The following is a 7,411-nucleotide window of genomic DNA, read 5'->3' as shown; positions in this document are numbered from 1 at the left end:
ATTTTCCAAAAAAAAAAATTTAATTAACACAGAGTAATTACTTAGGGCCCAGTGTGACATTTCAATACATGCATAGTGATAATCATAGTAGGATAACTGGCACATAGGAACAATACAATTTCTATTGCTATTATAAATGAAGCTTTCCCTCTTACATTTACTAGTTGGCTGTTGATGGCATAAGGAGTGTCATTGTATTTTTTTTAATATGGAATGGTTCATGAATTTGCATGTCATCTTTGCACAGGGGCCATGCTAATCTTCTCTATATTATTCAGTTTTAGTATATGTGCTGTAGAAGCAGGCACAGAAGTATTATTGAGTTTTATTTTGTATTCAATGCCCTTGCCAAACTCTCCTTTAACAAATGGTTTGTTTAGAGTTTCTCTTGGAGTTCAAATAGAAAAGTACATTCTCTTTCTTCTTCCATCCTCTTTATAATTTCTATATTTTTGTAAAACTTGTGTTGGGAAGGTTTTCAAAATTGCATGAAAGGAAGTGGCACTGTGACTCAAGTGATAGAGTGCTAGCCTTGAGCTGAAAAACTCAAGACACAGTGCTCACGCCTAGAGTTCAAGCCCCATGACTGACCAAAAAAAATTACATGAAAGAAGTTATAGCTTTTGTTCACTGATGTTTATTTGGCTCTTTCTCTCATTTTGAAGAGTCTTTCCAGAGATTGTGTTTTTTTTGTGTGTGAGAGAGAGGTGGGGGAGGGAGAGAGAGAGAGTGCTTGTCCTGGGGCTTGAACTGAGTGCATGGATGCTGCCTTTGCTTGAGCTTTTGTGCTCAAGGCTAGCACTCTACTACTTGAGCCATGGAGCTACTTCTGGCTTTTGGGTGATTAATTACAGATAAGAGTTCCAACAAGGACTTTCCTGCCTATGTTGGCTTCGAACCGTGATTCTCAGATTTCAGCCTCGTGAGTAGCTAGGATTATAGGTATGAAGCCACCAAGGCCTGGCTACTTTTTGGTCTTTTAAATAATAACATTTTTGTTTTACATTCTTGATTTTCAATTCTATTTTTTTTCCAGTCCTGGGCTTAAGCTCAGGGCCTGAGCACTGTTCTTGGATTTTTCTCAAGGCTAGAGCTCTACCACTCGAGCCTTAGCACCACTTCTGGCCTTCTCTAAGTATGTGGTATCGAGGAATCGAACCCTGGTCTTCGTGCATGCTAGGCAAGCGCTCTACCACTGGGCCAAACTCCTGGCTCAATTCTATTGTTTTTATATTTATTTCTCTTTACTTCTAGGTGTTATTTTATTTCTGGTAGTACTGGGGTTTGAACGCAGGGCTGCAAGCTTGCTTAGCAATTTCTTCTTGCTTTTAGTTTGTTTTTCAGCTAAGGTCTAACACTTTTGCTAGGAACTGGCCTCAGACCTTGCTCAATCTTTCTAGCTCCATCTCTCCAGGAGCTGGAATTACAGGTGCATAATACCACATCAGGGGCTTTCATGGATTCTTTAGCATTTTTGCTTTTTAGATTAAGTTGACTTTAAATTTCTAATCTCTGAGGAATGTATTTAAACTCTAAAAGTACTCCTTACTTTCCATTTTTAGCTGTACCTTCTATTTTTTAAAAGAATTTATTAACATTGATTTTTTACATCATATTTCAAATGATGTATTTAATAAACAAATATTCAAGAAGGAAATCTCTATGCACCTTCTATTTTATGTGTATTATTTCATCATTTCATTTCTAATTACTTTGTTTCATCATAGTTTATTTTTGAATCCAGAGATTACTTAGGATATTTTTACATGCAGATTTATGGGCTGGGAGAATACATTTTTACACTTTTGATGTTGGTTTCTATTTTCAGTACATTGTGGTTGGTAGAAGACTATGATCTGATGGTATCATTCCTTTGGAATTTCTTGTGATTTCCTTTGTGCTTAAATGTTCAAGTGTGGAAATGTTCTGAGTGGGCCTAAATATTGAATATGTGTTATGTGTTGTCATGTGTTGGTTAGGAGTGTGACTCAGTATGGAGCATGAGCTTTCTTTTTCTTTTTTCAAGTATTGAGATTTGAATTTAGGATCTTATGCTTGGTAGTCAGATCTTCCAGTCCTTTAAGCTAGTCTCAGACTATGAAACACCTACTTATACTGCCTGCTGGGATCATAATCATATGCACCATCATGCTGAGCTTACTTGGTGATTTGAACTTCCACTAACTTTTTTCCGGGACTGGCCTCAAACCTTGCCTATTTCCATCTTCTGAGTAGCTAGGATTGTAGATAGAAGCCACAGGAGCTTATATTTAGTGTGAACAAGCTCCAACACAAAATAAACTGAAATCAAATAAAGGTGTCTTTATTTGTTTGGTGAAGATTCTAAAATGAATAGGTTTTATAACAAATATTTGTTTGGAAAAGAGATGGCAAAGTGTGCGTGTATGTGTGCGTGCGTGTGTGTGTGTGTGTGTGAATTGTCTATGTTCAAGGGCAGCAATGTTTACTGATTTGACTCAGGAGATTTAGGTAAAATGCTTCCTTTTCAACTTGAGGGAAGTGAGCTCTTAAAATCCATTTCTTTCTTTGTGATAATGAGGATGGATCACTGTATCTTCCTGGAAGAGCTAGGAGGAGTGATGGATTCAAAGTGCTTGGTAGGCAAGTACTCAGAAAGTGGCAGCTATTTTGAACCTAGACAAGAAAGAGCAAAGAACTGAAATAATAATGGCAGAGGGTTCTTTCAAAAACTCAAGTACTAATTACAAATGCAGGACGGATCTCAGAACTGTTCATGGAATTGCTGCCGAGCTCTGACCACTGCTGTGCTGCAACTTGGCAAAGGCATGATTCTACAAAGGGCAAAGTATGGCATTCCACAGATATTAAGATTTATAAGGACTTTGGATATTTATAGCATTCAGTTAAAAATATCCAAAGCGGTCTCCACATTGCATTAAAAAGAAAAAAAAAACAGGTCGAAATATCCAAATGTTCCCCTTTATGCTTCTTTAAAGTACTTCAATGTATTTTCTAAAACTGTGGATGCAAGTATTCCAAATTGTTGACCATAGCTATGGATGGCAGGAGGAAGAGATGAAGCCTGATAACATCCTATTTTCTGAAATTCCTGTAATATGTACAAATGACTTTTAAATTAGCATTAAACCAAATAGCTATGATGAGAAATTTCATGTTAAAAGAATCAAACCCTTCTATTTTTATTTCTAAATGTTTCTGGATATCCTAAACATTGAGTCAAATGACGTTTATTTCATCTTTTTTTATTTGTTGTTCTTTCTTGTGGGGGGGCTTGTTTCGGCAGTTCTGGAGTTTGAACTCAGGGTCACATACCTGTTAGGCAGGTGCTTCACTCCTTGAGTTACACCTCCAGTCCTTTTTGCTTTTAGTTGTTTTGGACAGGATCCTACACTTTCAAATGGACCTAAAAATCTTCTCCCAAATGCAAGAAGTAGGAGCTGGTTGTCAGTTGCATCATGGAGAGGAATGTTGTTTAGTTTTCCATCCCTGGAACCAAATTTCTGAGGTAGCTCACAGGTATGAGGGCTCCAGTTTGAGAGGGGACAAACAGATCCCTCTTGGCTTCCGGAGGGAGTGAAATGCTGGGGGAAGAGAGTGTGGGACAAAGCTCTCATCTCATGGCTAGAAAGGAAAGAGAAAACATGCTGAGAGCCTAGAGTATCTTCTACACATCTCTCCCCCCACCCAAACCTACTGTCTTCCACTGGGCCTCACCTTGAAAACTTTCACTGCACTCCCAATAGTGTCACTGTGTGTGCAAGCTTTTAACACACTGAGAACATTCTACATCCAAACTACAGCAAGGGGAAAGAAAATCCTAGGCTGTTTCCTGAACTGTCTTTCAGGTTGAGCCTGGCAGGACTGGGCATCCAAGGTTGAAGAGAGCTGCATGTGAACCGTATGAGGGATAAGGCCTGGTAGTTTGTGTGTGTGTGGGGGGAGGGGGTCTCCTGTGCACAGATACTGTGTGTTTCAGAGCCTGTGTTTGCAGAACTCAGCATACCTCAAGCTTGGGGCAGGTGAAGCAAGACCTGTGAGCTACACAAGACACAACACATCCAGCCCAACCTGCTAGGCACAGCTGAGAAGTCATCCAACTCCTTCACATACACCTACCCTGTCCACTCAGGGAGAGTGGTCTCTGATGGAGTGTCCCACTTTATCCCGGTGCCTGCCTCTTCCCTCAGCTGCCAGCTATTTCCAGTCCTCCACACTGGAGGCTGAGTATGCTGGTTCTAAAATGCCTATCTGACTTCCCATTCTGCTTTCAATCTTCCAGTCATCCCCCCATCACATTCTGGCTATCCCCAGGCTCTCTCACTTTGAGCTATCCTGAGGATAGTTTCCTTCTGTCTAGAAAATTCTTACTTCTCTTTCTGGCTAATTCCCAGCAGGTTTCAAACCCTGGGTCCTGTTCACTTGTCTCTCTGCACATCTCCTTGCTTCCTTCCCATTTTGATTTCCACGGCCAAGTCTGCTCCAAATCAGTCCCCAAGCTCCCTTTCCATGAGTGCATTGCGCTGTCTCAATTTATGGCCTCCATTGACAGGTCTCCAGTATACACAGCCCAAGGGCTGGGCTCTGCCCTGTGTACCCTGGCACGTCCAGTGCACAAATTGTCCTCAACATAGTTCTGAGGGCTTGATAAGCATTCATGGGATCAGTCTGTTTTCTGTTGCTAATGACACAATCCCATAGACTGGGTAAACAGAAAGAGAAGAGGTTTATTTTGGTTCATGGGTCTGGTCCAAGGGAGAGGGCCCACACGGACGATGGATCGCCTTCTTACCAGCAGAAACCCAAGGAAGTGTTCGATTATCACCTGGTAAGAGAAAGAGTGTGTGTCTGTGGTATGTGTCTCCTGATCATTCTCCTATAAAGCTACCAGGCTTCAATCATGGGGTGCCACCCCATGACTGTATCCAATTCTAAAAATCTTCCTAACAAGTGGGAAAGGGTGTAAGGTAGAGTGACCAGCTAGTGCATGGGGCCTGAGGTAGCAGCAGGCTCAGCCTATACAGTGCCCCAGCATGTTGGAACTCAGGGCTCACACTGGGCAGTAAAGTGGTAGGCACTACAGTATGCAAGCCTAGGGCTTAGGTCAGCTAAGGCCTTTCAGGTATCTCAAGGACATTCAGTGGTAGACATGGTGTGGACATGGTGTGACTGACCACTAAGGCGGCTGAATGGAGAATATGGCTGTGAAAAACAATATGGGGAAACAGACAAGTGTGGACTGTGGTCCGGATGCTAATGGTGAGTGAGATACCCGCATCAGGGCATAGGGATGAATGGCCAGGCAGAGAGGAGGATTTCCTGACAGTTGTCAGGGGGAGGGCTGGATGGCTTCAGGGTTTTGACTACTGGGTGGGCTGGAGGTGATACTTGTTTGTGAGGAAGGGGTGATTTGGGGGGTAAGGCTGAAAATCAAACTTTCTCTTTTACTCCTGAGTTGCTGTCTGGATTTAGTTTTGTCTTCTCTGAAACTTGGATATTAATGTTTATTTTATACATTTTTAGTGAGCCTCAAATGGGATCTGTTTCTTTGGATCTTCTATAGATGCCAGGTCTGTTTTCAGCCACGTGGAGGCTCCCTTTAAAAGAACACAAAGGAAACTCCCTCTGAGTAGCTAGCCATTGTTTCATTTGTGCAATTGTCTCTTCCCATTCAGAAAGGAAGTTTGGAAAAAGACCACTCTCTGTGTTTATTTAACATTCGTGATAGAGTGTTTACATGGGTTATATATACAGATTAACATTTACCTGGAGCATCAGGTCATATGTAAAACATGCAATGACCAATTAAAACATAGGTTATATACATTTCTAGAGAGCACTTCTATAGGTATGCTAGATCCTGTTTTCAGGACTTCATAAACATCTCAGGATTTTAAAAAGCAATAATCTATAGATTATACTCTCACTCTTATTTTTCAGGGGTCTAGAGAGGGAATTTGTTCTGGGTCCCACAGAAAATAAATGGCAGAGGCAGAAGTTAGACCCCAAAGCTCTAGCTCTGCTCTAGGTTGCATGAACCTTCCCTATGTCTGGTATATGTCCCTGAACATGCTTCTCTCTCTGGCACACCCGACTTATAGGCATTCCTACAAAACCTCTGTTTATAAAAGATTGCCAGGGTGGTTTTTTTTTTTTTGGCTGGGGGGGGGATGAGGGGGAGGATGTGCTGGTTCTGGGACTTGAACTCAGTGCCTGGACACGACCCCTGAGCTTTGTTTGCTCAAGGCTAGTGTTCTACCACTTGAGGCACAACTCCACTCCTGACTTTGGGTAGTTAAATAAGAGTCTCATGGACCTGGCTGCTTAGGCTGGCTTCAAACTGGTGATCCTCAGATTTCATTCCCTGCAGTAGCTAGGATTACAAGTGTGAGCCATTGGTGCCTGGCAAAGCTTGCCATTTTCTTTTAAGGTCATGAGGTCAGGCTTCTGGCCTAAATTACTAAGCACAGGCTTTTTAGGTCTTCAGCTCTCTCCAGGTGCCCTGCCTCCCTGTCAGCTGTTCCAAGTTGCGTCAAATCCTTGCAAGTAAAAGGTTTTCCACTCCTGTGTTGAAACAGACCACATGGCACACAGAGCAGAGCACTGAAGGGAAGAGATGATCACCACATGAATTCTCTTTCCAGACACATTCAGCTAGAGGACAGGCAGGTCCCCTGAGCTTCAGCTCTGGATCCTTCCTCCTAGCATCAAATGGATACTAAATCAGAATCTAGTGAATATTCACTTGCATGGTAAGCATATGTTTATTGAGTGCTTACCACCTATCTGCTTTGATGACCCTTAGGCCTAGCTGCAGCCTCAAGGTCAACGTGGGCACAAATCTGGGGTGGAGGTGGGCAAAAGTGGAGCCTGCCCAGAAGAGCCTGTTAAGAAAGGGATTGGGCAGTGAGTACACGACTGGCTTGTATTCAGGTGGGAACTTTGGGGCTCAGTGCCCACTCTCTGGAGTGTAGATTCGAATCCCTGGCCTGTTGCTTAGGTGCGTCACCTTAGCCACTGCTGGAACCCATGTTTAGCATGGGAAAAATGGGTTTCCAATAACCTCAGCGGCAGTTAAGAGGATTAAAAAGAGAGAATTCCTGGATAGCTTCTCGAGACTCCCGGAGCGGAGGCTGTAATTACCTGATGCTCAAACCTGTCCCTGGTCCCTTGACGTTCCCAGGGCCTGGGCGTCCATGGCTGTCTTCCAAGGGACCGGCTCTCAGCCTATTAGGACGCGCCCAGCTTTGATAGATTTATTTGCTTGCTTGGGGCGGGGCTTGGACCGAAGCGTGGTGGAGGAGGAGGTGGAGAAGGAGGTAAAAGGAGAGGAGGCGAGGGTAAAGAAAGGGAAGCCGCGGAGGGGCCGGAGGGAGCGGGGCGGGGCTGGGGAGGAGTCGGGCTGGGCTCC

At 43.2% G+C, this 7,411-nt stretch overlaps 1 non-coding gene across 1 annotated transcript; it reads right to left on the bottom strand.

Annotated features, from left to right (window-relative positions):
- Positions 1-202: 202 nt before the first annotated feature.
- Positions 203-308, bottom strand: LOC150048507 (U6 spliceosomal RNA). Its single transcript, XR_016539354.1, has one exon. It is a non-coding gene; the product is annotated as a U6 spliceosomal RNA (small nuclear RNA).
- Positions 309-7,411: the final 7,103 nt, after the last annotated feature.

Source organism: Megascapheus bottae, chromosome 22, assembly GCF_031878675.1.
Source record: "Megascapheus bottae isolate mThoBot1 chromosome 22, mThoBot2.hap1, whole genome shotgun sequence".
NCBI lineage: Eukaryota > Metazoa > Chordata > Mammalia > Rodentia > Geomyidae > Megascapheus > Megascapheus bottae.
Note: the sequence above shows the minus strand (reverse complement) of the source record. Positions and strands in the feature narration are given on the sequence as shown.